Below are 16,108 nucleotides of genomic sequence, written 5' to 3' on the forward strand. Positions count from 1 at the left end.
TTATGTGTTGTTCAGTTGCGTTGAGTTGTATCGAGTTGGTTGGTTTGGGTTCGGAATAATTTTGGAATGAAATGAACACTTAGTCTCTTAGTTAGAAAGTTAAGTTAGAAAAGTCAACCGAAGTTGACTTATGAGTAAACGCATTCGGATTTGGATTTTTATGATTTGTTTAGCTTCGTTGTGTGATTTTAGACTTAGGAGTGTGCCCGGAATGTAATTTGGAGGTCCATGGTAGAATTAAGCTTGAATTGGTGAAAGTTAGAAATTTGGCGATTTTGCTCGGCAGTGGAAAATTTGGTATCGGGGTCGAAATGAAATTTCAGAAGTTGGAGTAGGTTCGTAGTGTCATTTGTGACATGTGTGCAAAATTTGAGGTCATTCGGACGTGGTGTGATAGGTTTCGGCGTCGTTGGCAAATTTTGGAAGTTTAGAAGTTCTTAGGCTTGAATCCGGGGTTGATTTGGTGTTTTGGTGTTGTTTTGGGTGTTCCGAAGGTTTGACTAAGTTCGGGTAGTGATATATGACTTGTGGGAATTATTGGTTGAGGTCCCGAGAGTCTCAGGATGATTTCGGATGATTAACGAGAAGTTTGGAAGTTGGGAAATGCAGCTGGAAACTGCTGGTGTAAGGCTACTAGTGTGGCCGCATTTGCGGATGGGGAGCCGCAGGTGCGATGATCGCAGGTGCGGATGTTATGTGGAAGATGCGGAAAATGGAGGCCTGGCATTGAGCGCAGGTGCGGAAGAGAGGATCGCACCTGCGAGCCCGCAGGTGCGAAGGGGAAGCCGCAGGTGCGAAGCTTGGCGTTTAAGTGACTTTTGCAGATGCGCACCAGGGATCGCAGATGCGAGTCCGCAGGTGCGAGGAAGGGTCCGCAGGTGTGGAATCCCTGGGGCAGAACCTATATAAGTTGCACTTCGTGAATGTTTGCCCTTTTCCACTATTGTTGAACGGTTTTGAGCTTTGGGGCAGTGTTTTTCAAGGGAGAATCACGAGACATCAGTGAGGTAAGTCTCTTGGATTTAATTACATGTGTTTATGATGTTTTTCCATTGATTAGCCATGAAATTAGTAGGGGTTTAGGGTGAAATTGAGGGAGTTAGGGCTTGAGTTTTGGAGAGTTTTAAGTGAGGATTTGAGGGACCAAATGGAGTCCGATTTTGATGAATTTTATATGGTTAGACTCGGGAGAGGACTAGAATTATTATTCTGCCATTTTTGACTGGTTTCGAGACGTGGGCCCGGGGGCCGAGTTTTGGCCGATTTCGGATTTTTGGCCTATTTATGTAGTTCTTATTGTGGAATTCGATTCTTTAGCCTATGTTGATAGTATTATTCTGATCATGGATAGATTCAGAGCTTTTGGAGACCTAGTCCAGAGACGAGGGCATCCCGGAGTAGGAGTTTACGCTATTAAGATAAGTAACAGTTTTAACTCTGGCTTTGAGGGTATAAACCCGGAGATTTGACATCACGTGATTGTTTGGAAGTGATACCCATGCTAGGTGACAGGCGTGTAGGTGTGCACTGCGAGGGATTGAGACTTGGTCTGTCCCGTGAGGCTGTAAGGCCTAATGACTATTATCTGTGGTTTTGTATTTATATTTTGTTGAACTTGTTTGCCTTCATGTTAGAGATCATGCTTAGGCTTTATTCATGCTCACATTATTTGCACTCAGTCATAGATATTACTGTACATGTTTACCTCAGTCCCTATTATTTTGCCGATATGCTGTGATACTGACGTGGGCTGTGTTTCCCTTATTTGTTGATGATGGTGAGGCTAGAGAGGTACATCACTGAGTGAGGCCGAGGGCCTATTGTGAGGTATTTGATTGAGGCACGTGAGTTGTCCGTGCGGTTCCACGTATTGATACTATAGCACGTGAGTTATCCGCATAGCACGTGAGTTGTCCGTGCAGCACGTAAGTTATCCATGCTTAGCGCTTGGGCTTTGGGAGCCCCTCCGGAGTGTGTATACACCCCCAGTGAGCGCAGGTACCTATTGAGTGTTGAGTGCTGAGTGCGAGTACCGAGAGCCGAGTGCTGAGTGATGGAGTGGCATTGCTGTGAGGATTCATTGCTTTTGCTGTTGCTGCATTTTACCCGTTAATTTCTTTGTAGCATTTATTGAGTTGATGGAATTTACCTGTTTATTTTTGTTTATTTTAAATTGTGATAAAGAAATAATTGAATTGTTCTACTTATCTCGTAACTACTACTCAGTTCCTTAGTTATTTATGTTACTACTGAGTGGGTTGTACTCAAACTACACCTTGTACATTATGTACAGATCCAAGTGAGTTAGAGCGCGGCGATCGTTGCGTTCAGGCCGGCTATCATTGGAGACTGCAAGGTAGCTGCTAGCGTCCGCAGGACCTTGTTACTCCTTTTATCATTTCTTCTTTTGGACTGTATTGACATTAGACAGTTTTATTTCTTAGTTCATAGATTTAGACGCTCATGACTTAGTGACACCCCGATGTTTGGGGCTCATTTCCGTATTTTCTATAATTATATTTAAAGTTGATTTAGTTTATGATAAATTCAAATGTTGGAAATATTTTATTAAATTCTTATAATCGATTTAGTAGTAATATTTTGGGAAATAGGCTTGCCTTGTAACACGATAGGTGCCATCACGACCATGGTTAGATTTTGGGTCATGACAAGTTGGTATTAGAGACTAGGTTACATAGGTCTCACAAGTCATGAGAAGGTTAAGTAGAGTCTTGCGGATCGGTACGGAGACGTCTGTACTATGACCCGGCCGGTCCTTTTGACTTTTGCAATCCCGTTCCCCCATTTACTGCTCAAATTGTGAATTACAGTTATTATTTGGCTTGCCGGGGTAATTAAGTTTTGGTGGCTCAGACTTTTTGGGTTGAACAATGCACCGAAGTGTAAAGGAAAATTTTGTTGGAAAATGGTCAATTCTGCGACCACTATGCGGTCGCAGAATCACTCTGCGGACCGCATAATGGTCGCAAAGTGGAACAGGAGGAGGGCAAGATTTGAGAAAAATCTACGGTGGACTATGCGACCGCAGACCTGTTTTGCGGTGCATTAGGCGATCACAGAACAAGTATGCGGACCGTATAATGACTGCAGAACAGATCAGTAACGCCCAGCTTTGGAGGCCAAATTATGCGGCCGGTATGCGAACCGCATACCTATTATGCGATCGCATATGCGACCGCATAACTATGTCGGAGCTTCCATTCTTTCTAATTTTTGACCCGACCCAACTTCGATTTATAGTCCTTGAAGGGGTGTTTGTCATACTTGGCTTTTGTGAGAGATGTTGATGTAAATACTCCTACTCTTGATTCAGTACCGGTAGTGAGAGACTTTCCTGATGTATTTCCTAAAGACCTGCCGGGTATACCGCCCGACAAGGATATTGATTTCGGTATTGACTTAGTGCAGGGCACTCAACCCATTTCTATTCCTCCGTATCATATGGCACCAGCTGAGTTAAAAGAATTGAAAGAGTAACTTCAGGAACTCCTTGAAAAAGGGTTTATTAGGCCTAGTGTGTCACCTTGGGGTGCACCAGTTCTGTTTGTGAAAAAGAAAGATGGTACTATGCGGATGTGCATCGATTATAGGCAGTTGAACAAAGTTACAATCAAAAATAAATATCCATTGCCACGTATTGATGATTTATTTGACCAGCTTCAGGGAGCGAGGGTGTTCTCTAAAATTGATTTGAGGTCTGGGTATCACCAGTTGAAGATTCGGGACTCGGATATTCTGAAGACGGCATTCAGAACTTGTTATGGTCACTATGAATTTCTTGTGATATCTTTTGGGCTAACCAATGCCCCAACAACATTTATGCATCTGATGAATAGTGTATTCTAGCCATATCTTGATTTATTTGTCATGGTATTTATTGATGACATTCTGGTGTACTCACGTAACTAGGAGGAGCATGCACGACACTTAGGTATTGTATTACAAAGGCTGAGAGAGGAGAGACTTTATGCTAAATTCTCTAAGTGCGAGTTCTGGCTTAGTTCGGTGGCATTCTTGGGACATATAGTGTCCAGTGAAGGAATTAAGGTGGATCCGAAGAAAATAGAGGCAGTTCAGAATTGGCCCAGGCCCTCTTCAGTTACTGAGATTCGAAGTTTTCTCGGCTTCGCCGATTATTATCGTCGCTTCGTGGAAGGATTCTCGTCTATTGCATTGCCTATGACTAAATTGACCCAGAAAGGTATTCAATTCAGGTGGTCGGATGAATGTGAAAAGAGCTTTCAGAAGCTCAAGACAGCTTTGACTACAGCTCCAGTATTGGTGTTGCCTAGAGGTTCGGAGTCTTATACTATGTATTGTGACGCGTCGCGTATTGGTCTCGGCGCAGTGCTGATGCAAGACGGTAGGGTGATTGCCTATGCATCCAGACAACTAAAGGTACATGAGAAGAATTATCCAATCCACGATCTTGAGTTAGCAGCTATTGTTCATGCCTTGAAAATTTGGCGGCATTACTTGTACGGTGTCCAGTGTGAGGTGTATACCGATCATCGGAGTCTACAACATTTGTTTAAACAGAAGGATTTTAACTTGTGGTAGCGAAGGTGGTTGGAGTTGCTAAAGGATTATGATATCACCATTCTCTATCATCCCGAAAAGGCCAATGTGGTGGTCGATGCCTTGAGTCATAAGGCGGAGAGTTTGGGCAGTTTAACATACTTACTGGTAGTAAAGAGGCCTTTAGCCTTGGATGTTCAGGCCTTGGCTAATCAGTTTGTTAGATTGTATGTTTCCGAGCCGAATCGAGTTTTGGCCTGTATAGTTTCTCAGTCTTTTTTATATGATCGCATTAGAGAGCGCCAGTATGATGTTCCACATCTGCTTGTCCTTAAGGACACTGTTCATCACGGTGATGCCAAGGAAGTCACTATTGGAGATGACGGTGTATTACGGATGCAGGGCAGGCTATGTGTGCCTAATGTAGATGGTTTGCGTGAGCTGATTCTCCAGGAAGCTCACAGTTGGCGGTACTCTATTCATCCAGGCACCGCGAAGATGTATCAGGATTTGAGACAGCACTATTGGTGGAGGCGGATGAAGAAAGATATAGTTGGGTTTGTATCTCGGTGTTTTAATTGTCAACAAGTAAAGTACGAGCATCAGAGACCGGACGGATTGCTACAGAGACTTGAAATTTCGGAGTGGAAATGGGAGCGTATTACCATGGACTTCGTAGTTGGGCTCCCACGGACCTTGAGAAAGTTTGATGATGTCTGGGTGATTGTAGATCGGCTAAACAAATCTGCGTATTTTATTCCAGTTGGTACTAATTATTCTTCGGAGCGGTTGGCTGGGATTTATATTCGCAAGATTGTTCGCCTACACGGCGTGCCAGTGTCCATTATTTCAGATCGGGGTATGCAGTTTACCTCACAGTTTTGGAGGGTAGTGCAGCGAGGATTGGACACAAAGATTCAGTTAAGTACAGCATTTCACCCTCAGACGGACGGACAGTCCGAGCACACTATTCAGATATTGGAGTATATGCTACGCACTTGTGTCATTGATTTTGGGGGTTCTTGGGATCAATTTCTGCCACTCGCGGAGTTTTCTTACAATAATAGCTACCAGTCAAGCATTAAGATGGCTCCGTATGAAGCTTTATATGGGAGACGATGTTGGTCTCCGGTGGGTTGGTTTGAGCCGGGTGAGGTTAGACTATTGGGTACTGACTTGGTTCAGGATGCTTTAGAGAAGGTTAAAGTAATTCAGGAACGGCTTCGCACGGCACAGTCTAGACTAAAGAGTTATGCCGGCAGGAAGGTTCGTGATGTTGTTCACATGGTTGTAGAGAAGGTTCTGCTTAAGATTTCACCCGTGAAGGGTGTGTTGAGGTTCAGGAAGAAGGGTAAGTTGAGCCCTCGGTATATTGGGCCTTTTGAGATACTTAAGAAAATTGGAGAAGTGGCTTATGAACTTGCCTTGCCACCTAGTCTATCAGGTGTTCATCCAGTGTTCCACGTATCCATGCTCCGAAAGTATGTCGGGGATCCGTCTCATACTGGATTTCAGTACAGTGCAGCTGGACGGTAATTTGACTTATGATGTGGAGCCGGTAACTATTTTAGATCGGCAGGTTCGAAAGTTGAGATCAAAGAACATAGCTTCGGTGAAGATGCAGTGGAAAGGCCAACCAGTCGGAGAAGCTACTTGGGAGATTGAGCAAGAGATGCAGAGCAAATATCCACATCTATTTGAGACTCCATGTATGATTCTAAGCCCGTTCGAGGATGAACGTTTGTTTAAGAGGGGGAGAATGTAACGACCCGACCGGTCGTTTTGACTTTTGCAATCCCGTTCCCCCATTTACTGCTCAAATTGTGAATTACAGTTATAAATTTTGCTAAGGAAATTAAGTTTTGGTGGTGCCGAGGTAGATCAATTAGTACCGAAGTGTAAAGGAAAATTTTATCGAAAAATGGTCATTTCTGCGACCACTATGCGGTCGCAGAATCACTCTGCGGACCGCATAATGGTCGCAAAGTGGAACAGGAGGAGGGCAAGATTTGAGGAAAATCTGCGGCGCACTATGCGACCGCAGACCTGTTTTGCGATGCATTATGCAACCGCAGAACAAGTATGCAGACTACATAATGACCGCAGAACAGGTCAGTAACGCCCAGCTTTGGAGGCCAAATTATGCGGCCGGTATGCGGACCGCATACCTGTTATGCGATCGCATATGCGACCGCATAATTGTGTCGGAGCTTCCATTCTTTCTAATTTTTGACCCGACCCAACTTCGATTTATAGCCCTTGAAGCTCATTTTTGAGCCAAAATCTGATATTTTAAAGAGAGGTGAGAGCATTTTAGAGAGAGAAAGTAAAGACTTAGTCATTTATCCATCAATTCTTGTTCAAGGTTTGAAGATTTCACAAGGATCTTGCTAGGGCTGCAAAGAGGTAAGAATTTCTTTCCCTAATTCTTCAATTTCGGGTTTGGAGTAAAGATGGGTGATTAATAGTATGATTCTTGGGTGTATAGTATCATGTATACATACCAATAAGGTTGTGGAAAGATTGTTAAGTTCAAATAGATAAGGATTGGGTTGAAAATGGTAGAAATCTTCATAGACTTTAATTGAAGATTTGAGGGTCGAGTTCGTGTCAGATTTCGGTGAAATTTATTTGGTTGGACTCGTGGTTGGATGGTTGTTCATATTCTGTAATTTTTGTCGGGTTTCGAGACGTAGGCCCTACGGGCGATTTTTGAGTTAATTTCGAATTTTATTGGGAAAATTAGTATTTCCTTATAGAATTAATTACAATAATTTGTATTGGCTAATTTGAATTAATTGTGGCTAGATACGAGGTTTTCAGAGACCAATTCTCGTGGCAAGGGCATAGTGGAATAAATAATTACACGGGTTGAGGTAAGTAACAGTAATAAATCTGGTCCTGAGGGTATGAAACCCCAGATTTTATGTCATGTGATTATCTTGGAGGTGACACACATGCTAGGTGACGGGCGTGTGGGCGTGCACCGAAGGGATTGTGACTTGGTCCGTCCCGTGAAATTGTAAAGTTGAATAACCTGTTGTTAGCTATAAGCTCTCTTTGTGTTGAAGAAATTTGACTGTAAATCATGTTAAAAATCATGCTTAGGCTATGTGATAGTACTGTTGGGACCCACAGAGGTCGCGTACTTGTTGAATTATTTGCTAATTGTTGTCTTGTACTCAGTCATAATTTTACTTGTGCGTCATACCTCAGTCTTTCTTATGAATTTTTTTAACACTATAGGTAAATAATCCAAATAATGGAGTAAATCAATTTTTGAAAGATATATCTTGGGGACCTGGGCTTCAGTTCACAACAATGTCTAACTGCATAGTGAATGGTTATAAGTTTCATACAGAGGATTACTCTAAAAATAAAAATAGCAACAACAACGGGGTGTGGGTTCAAGGCGGTGATGGCAACCAAGTTGGAGATATTGATTATTATGGTGTGGTCAAAGAAATATTACAACTAGAATATACAGGTTAGCCATATAAGAAATTGATACTTTTTAGATGCAAGTGGTTTGACCCAAATCCAACAAGAGGTATAAGAGTACACCACCAATACAACATAATTGAGGTTAATCATACGAGGGAGTATGATCGCTATGATTCTTTCATAATTGCACATAACGTTAGGAAAGTGTATTATGCTCCTTATCCATTGCGGCGGAATAAGTCCGATTATTGGGTTGTAATAAAAACTAAGCCTGTAGGTAGGGTGGAAGTCGAGAATGTGTTAGATGTTGCATATCAAAATGATATCTCCAGTATTTACCAAATAATGGACGATCAGTTAGAAAATGATTTGGAACATCCTGAATGCATATTGGAAGAAGTTGATATAAATGAAGTAACAATTATAGAAAATGAGGATGAAGAATCAACTGATGAAGCTCAAACAAGGGAGGACGAAGAATTCTCGGACGAGGAACAATACGTCGATGAGGATTAAAAAGTTGGTTTTTAAAGCACTCTCGTTTTATAGCTAGTTTCTTATATGTTTCAATCTAAATATGTATTATATTATGTAGATGGCAGGCAAGGGTCAAAGTAACAATGACCCTACTAGTTCTCGGGGTCAAGAAAATGGTAGGAAGGGAAAGAGGAGGGTAGAAAATAATAGTCCCTCTTGTCCACCCTTTTTAGAGATTCCTATGTCTTATCCTCCACCACACGGCTATATTGATCTGCCATAGCACCACAAGCCGTACACCTTTATTCAGACACCAGGTCTTCCATCACAGGGCCATAAGACTATACGTCTGACATACAGTCCAGCTGCGTCACAACCATATGCATCACAGCCATCTATATCACATCCACGTGGATCACATCCCTACATATCACAGCCACATGGATCACATCCATCCATGTCACAGCCACTCGGGTCACAGCCATCAGTATCACAAGCACTTGGGTCGCATCCAGCTATGTCGCAGTCACAGGGATCGCAATCATCTTCATCATCGACTCCATCTATTGCAGGTATTCGCCTGCGTGGCAGTAGCTATGACCCGCCTACACCGTCTACACATGCCTCTGATACACATGCTTCAGATATTGATGACGAGGTATTACATTATGATCGATATGGCCGGATCATCATAGTCCCTGAGGGTGATGGGTAAGTGTTATTTTTTATTTTTGTGTCTATTGATTTGTAACATTTTTACTAAGATATTAATGTATTTTTATTGTGAAATTGTAGGTTCAGGCTGGATAATAAGACTATGAAGATAATCACCAATGCCATCAGAAAGCTTTATGATCGCCCTTATGCGACTTGGACTGATTGCCCATTCTCGTTGAAGGAGCAAAGTTTTAATCAATTTAAGGTATAAATGTTCTTTTAAACAGTTTAATAATTTATATTTATAATGTTTCCATCTAATATTTAACTTTTGAAATACAGAGCAAGTGTGTATGGGAAGACCGCTATAGCGCGAAAGTGGCTACAAATTTTTATCATAAAGCTCACAAGAGATTGGCGGATGCTTTCTCGGATGCTAGAAAGAAGAACAAGAGGCCTGGCTGGTTACTTGAGAATTTGTGGAATGATTTGCAAAAGCAATGGCTTACCGCAGAGTTCTTAGAGAGGAGCGAAAAAGGAAAGAAAGCTCGTGCATCCGAGAATGGAGGCTCCTTGCACACTGGAGGTGCGATCAGCCTAGGGACAATAAAAAGAAGATTGGTACGTAATTGCTTAAATTATTTTACTTTTCTAAGTATATCTATTATGTTTATTAACTAAATTAATTTGTTTTCAGGAAAAGAAGTATGGGCGTCCAATGAGCCATGATGAGCTATTCAAGGAGACGCATATTGTGAAGAAGAAGAAAGAGGGGGATCAAGACTGCATATGTAAGCTTTCAATTTTCTTTAAGTATTATAATTTACTTTTATAAAAATTTGAAATACTGATTTAATTTAAAATAATATAGGGTCGCTATCAAAGTAACGTGGAGGAATTCATCCGTAGTCATCCAGCTGGTGAATCGGGTGAGCCAACCCAACCTTCGGATGAGGATGCTGAAAGAATATGGTTGGAGTCTGTTGGCGGTCCAAAATGGGGGAAGGTATACGAGCTTCCTACTAAAAAATTCCATCTCTATAAGTGTGAAATGCAAGGAATTGGGACTTCCTTGCAAGACAAGCAACTTAATAGGGAGAGACTCTCCGCTATGCGGGAGACAGTGACAAAGCTCACATCCGAGCTAGAAGCGGCCAAGGAAAGAGAAAGGCTTAGAGATGCTCAATTCCTTGGCATGCAAGCTCAAATCAGAACTCTCCTATCTAGTGGAGCTTTTCTGTGGTCCCAGTCTCGTGAGTCATCTCCAGAGGGTTGACCTCCACGTGATCATTCCTCCCTTCCTGCTCGTGATTGTTCCTCCCGTCCTTCCCATGATCGTTCTTCCCGTCCTCCACAAGACCATTCTCTATATCGTCTTGTAAATGAAAGTTCATCAGACGGTGATGATGATGTTGTAGAAAACACCCCTTGACTTTTATATACTTTGAACTAGACAAATAGAACCAGTTTTGAACTAGTTGTAATTAGTTTTAACTTGGTTTTGGATATTTATGTTCAATTGAACTTTAATTTGTTAGTTTTAAAGTATTTATTGAATATTTTGGTTGTTGTATTGTTGTTGTTATTGTTGTGTTGTTGTTGTTGTTGTTGTTGTTGTTGTTGTTGTTGTTGTTGTTGTTGTTGTTGTTGTTGTTGTTGTTGTTGTTGTTGTTGTTGTTGTTGTTGTTGTTGTTGTTGTTGTTGTTGTTGTTGTTGTTGTTGTTGTTGTTGTTATTGTAATAATTCAGTTATTATTAGGTGTATTGGTATGCTGGCAGGTGGTGTAGCTGCCAAAACATGCATTTTATGCCAAAATTAAACCCAGAAAAACCGACCAAAGTTGGTCGGTTTTTAATAAAAAAAAATTTATTCCAAAATACTGACCAAAGTTGGTCGGTTAATGAACATTGAATTCCTAGAATTCAACATTACCGACCAACTTTGGTCGGTATTTTGCCTGCACTGTTGAGGTTACCGACCATAGTTGGTCGGTAATGTTTAATATATATTTTAAATTACCGACCAAAGTTGGTCGTTTTTTTTAAATTTTTATAATTAATAAAAAAATATAATTTAGTTAAACCGACCAACTTTGGTCGGTAAAATTAAATTAATAAATATGTTTCCGACCAAAGTTGGTCAGTAAGTACTTAAAATTGTCAGATTGTCGTTTTAAGCTACCGACCAAGGTAATTTCTTACCAACTTTGGTCGGTAAGCCATTCCGACCATCAAAACACCTTCCACACCCTAATGGTCGTGTTTTGGTCGGTAATTGGCCATAACCGACCAACTTTGGTCAGTTCTTTTGGTCGGTTTTTAGCATATTTCTAGTAGTGTTATACATTTATATATCCCAATGTGTCAAAGTAACAATATGCAAAATTTAATTAAGGGTAATTTAGTCAATATACCATTTTTCTCTAGGAGATAGTACTTTCTTAAGGGGTGTACCAAAGGCAAAAAAGTCACTTAATATGGACCGGTAAATGCGAATTGGGTTGGGAGGGGAGGTAAGAGGTAATAGGTGATATTTGCATACTTGCTTTCCCTCTCACAAATGATCATATTTCTAGTTAGAGAGGATCTTTATAGATGTATAAATTAACTAAACATAATATTGTTCAATTTTTCTTTTTTGAAAGATACCAAAATTCTGCATTCTAACAGCATATTTTCATCAAGAGAGCTATATTAGTGGTCAGCTTGAGGGTACAGAAACAAATGTCATACAATGTCTCATTGTCGAGAACCTTGCACTTATCTGCATTCTCTACAAGCTGATGAACAGACATGAGTATGGTGTTGTAAGGCGCAACAACAGTGTCTGAAACTTTTGAAGATGGGAAAACAGAGAAAGTGAGCATCATTCTATCCTCTTTATCTTTGAAATCAAACGGGTTCCCATTCCCTCCTCCCAGTTAATGGCACACCTGAAACCCTGCATACAATATCACACATGATATAAGCACCAAATGAGATAAAGTTGAACATTACTACTAATTAAGTGTTTCCAAATTGATTTATATAAGTATCTTCAGATGCTCCGCTCATTGCCTAAGGACTTCAGATTTAGGTTCTCAAATTAAATACACTATGATTAGTAAGATGTATTCTTATTTCATACTCGATCATATTCCTCTTCTCTCCTTTAATGTAGCTTTTTCTCCTTTGTTTTCTGCTCTTACTACAACATCTTCTCGACTTATTCTGCTGTTCTAAACTTCTTTCTCACAAATTTTGTGTCCGTTAAGCTATCTGCTTTACTGGTTTTTCTTTCACAAAACTCCATATCGATCTTTGATAGTTGATCATGCCCAACTATGCCTTATAAAAAGGACTAAGCAGTCGTTGCAAATATAATCCGGTTTACAAGTCCGGAGTCGAATCCCACAGGGAAATAACGTGCTAATTACAACTAATAATTTTGCACGAATTCAAGTAATCAACCTTCAGAAATATTATATAACAATTTGAGAGTTTACTAACTAAGATCAAAGTAATTAAAAATGCAGTAATTTATAACTAACAAAGCAAATATTGAAGACAAAATTTGGAAGAGTCTAAGGTTATGATTTTTTCTATTGTCAGAATCTTTCCTACTATGTTTTCTATAAATTTGCCTAAATATTCTCTACCAATCGTGAGTACTTTGATTGTCGTAGCTTTCTCTCGAGTAACTACCACAATTTACTAGACGTATTCTCTCGAACTATGCTAGCTGGCACTAATTTATCGCTCGCTACGATCGCACCAAGGCTTTGTTATCTCTAATCCCGCCTTTAGACCCTCCGTATTGATCTCTCAACTACGTTAGGAGTGGTGTTATTTAACAACTACCTAAATGTGTACTCTCTCTCGAGCAATATACACACTAAATAGGCACAGTTAATTGAGAGCTCTTCAATTAACAATAATGAAAATGTAATTGAACAAGTAGAGACAAATCAAAGGCAAATCTATATTAAATGTAGTAGAAAATCATCCTCCAATAGGTTCCATCAAACCTCAGATAAGAGAGTTTAGCTACTCATAAATACAACAACAATTATCATAATGTTCAAAGACATTAAACTACAAAGTAAAGAGACAAAGGAAGGAAAAACTCGTTTGATTCTTGCTCCACAGTGCTTGGCAGCATTTTTCTTCTCCAAAATCATGTACAACCCTAGAATAACTCATTTGGGGAGTATTTATATGTAAGGCCGAGATCCCTCAGTTCAAATCTGGGTTGGGATCTTTTAATTCGCGACTTTTAATTACCGTACTATAGACCTCGCGAAGCCTGGTTTGTAGCACGGTCAATCTGGCTATAAACCTCGCAAAGCCTGGTCTATAGCGCGGTCAACCTGGATATAGACCTCGCGAAGCCTGGTCTATATTGCGGCCAACATGACTATAGACCTCGCGAAGCGTGCTCTATAGCGCGGTCAACATGGCTATAGACCTTGCGAAACCTGGTCTATAGCACGGTCAACCTGGCTATAGACCTTGCAAAGCCTGATCTGTAGCACGGTTTGGGTACTTGATGTTTTTGCGCTCTTTACTTGCATTTTTACCTCTTTTGTGCAACTTTCATTCAATGATTTCTTCCGATGTTCCTACACATAAAACAACACAATTTAGCTCAAATGTCGCACAATAACTCACTAAACCAACAAAATATAGGGTGGGTAATGTGCTAATAGTATAATATTTTGGCCTAACATCACCACCCCACACTTAAACGTTGCTCGTCCTCGAGTCAACCACAAATTCCTAGAGCACTTTTATTCTCTTTTAGAACATCTGAAGCACTCCATACCTATGACAATGGTTGATAGCAACAATTAAACTTTAGCATATGCCTTCAAACTTCCCTTTACATTATGTCATACTTAAAATCTTTATTCAACAAAAAGACAACATGTTTATAACAATCCTAACCTCACAAACCAACTCAATATCACAATGTATTCATGGCTTGAACATTTAACATCATAGAGAAATCTAATAACGTCACCTATCCCTTGCGAAATCATGTGCCCTCACAACAAGAACAAGAGAGTAGGTTGAATCCACACATTTGAATCAAATACTCAAATATATTTTAAGGATTCTCATATATTAAAGAAATCCCTCACTCTCACAAAGAAGTCACATGCATGCACAAAGTACCATAGGCTTGCCCATTATGTAAATCTCTACTAATATAGGCTCGCTCGGTCTAAAATCACTTAGGATTTTTTATGGTTGTAATGTTGGCTTAAGGACAGGTAGGATAAATTTAGGAATAGTGACTAACCCTTCTAAACACTTTAAAACATCACATAATTAACTTGAAGCGCATTATTTTTCCAACCCATCTGCATTTTCAAAAACAATATCATCCCCAAAGTATTTCCTCTTTCTTTAAGCACTACTTTAATTCATACCCACTAGCAAGAACAAGATTACTATTTTTTTAAGTTTCCTCTAGTGGTGTATTAATTTACAAAATAAGTGCACCTTTCTTTCTTTCATTGGTTCCACTCAAAAGCCACCCCACACTTAGTCCTTACTTCTTCTAGCGCTCACGTCACAATTAAAGTGCTTTATGAGGTACAAGGATCAAAATAATTATAATTAAGAACAAATGGGTATAGACTTATAATGTGATTGACAAAGAAAAATCTATAAGCTCAAAAGGGTTGACTAGGGATAAATTTTATTTGTGGTAGGCATTAAGTTCAAAGAGATCAGAGAAAGCCTAAAATCATTTTTCAAACCGAGCAAAACCTAAAATTTCGCTTCAACTCACATGCCGGGCATGTTCTAGACTCTAATGCAATGACAAAGACTATACAATTTCTCACCACACATGGCACATGATTCACCAAGGACGATTCCATTCCTATTCTCAAACAATTGCAAGTATTCACAGAGCCACACAAAATTAAGCATCAAGCACAAAGTGACACAAACCAAGAAAATGAGATATAGGCGTCAATAAACATGTTATTACTCAACAAGGCATCATAACATTTTCAAACCATAGAGAAGGCACTACACATGCTAGAGTCTAAATATGCTACTATCAAACTAGTCAAAGGTGCCTAACAATTCTCATTTTTTCATTCTTTTATTCCATAAATCCTATTCTAATCTAAAGACAAAACAAAAACTACTACCCAGTTCAACTACATCCCGTGGAAAAGAACCGCGGCACAAAGAAACACTACGAGGATTATTACTATCTAAATTAATAGAAAAGACCAATATATATATATATATATATATATATATATATATATATATATATATATATATATATATATATATATATATATTTGTTAGACTTAACTCCCTCAAGAAAACTGCCTAAGAATTCCATCGTCGGGAAAAGTCTAGTCAATTTTTTTGTTTTTAAAAAAAATGGGAATTACGAAACAAAAAAGTAAAATAAATAAAAAAATTAAACACACAAAGTAATTAGTTTATCTAATATTTACAAATGACAGAGAATATTTCCTACCCCACACTTAGTTCATGCATTGTCCCCAATGCATGTAAGTGTTCCAAAAATAAACAAAAAACAGGTAAGGGGGTAGGAAAAACTCCCTGATCAATCATCGAAATCGCACTCATCCTCGAAAGCCTCATTTGCAGCTGTCCACTCGTCATCCGCTGCTCCCTCCTCAGTATCATAATCATCATCATCCTCGGACTGCTCTGGCTCGGCCTCAGAACATACTGGCGTGTTGACATCCTCATCATCTGGGAGTCACTGACCATCGCCAAGACTAACTAGCTGTTGTGCATGAGGATTGAGCGGGAAACGCTCCTCCAAGATGGCCCTCTCCTCATTAGTGGCCGGCCTTCCCCCAATCCTGAACTGTAAATCCATCATCCCATATAGATGTGCCATAAAGTTGTCATATCGAGCATTGCGCTCGGCACCTGTCATTGTGGCCATGGCATTTTCCTCCTTAACCCGGATGCCTGTGATGTCCGTTAGTCGGAGAGGTGGAGGA

At 40.0% G+C, this 16,108-nt stretch overlaps 1 pseudogene; it reads right to left on the reverse strand.

Moving 5' to 3' along the window:
- LOC142175917 (tubulin beta-1 chain-like) overlaps positions 1 to 16,041 on the reverse strand; it is a 31,325-nt pseudogene extending 15,284 nt beyond the window's left edge.
- Between the last annotated feature and the right edge of the window lie 67 nt (positions 16,042 to 16,108).

This window comes from Nicotiana tabacum, chromosome 22 (genome assembly GCF_000715075.1).
Source record: "Nicotiana tabacum cultivar K326 chromosome 22, ASM71507v2, whole genome shotgun sequence".
NCBI lineage: Eukaryota > Viridiplantae > Streptophyta > Magnoliopsida > Solanales > Solanaceae > Nicotiana > Nicotiana tabacum.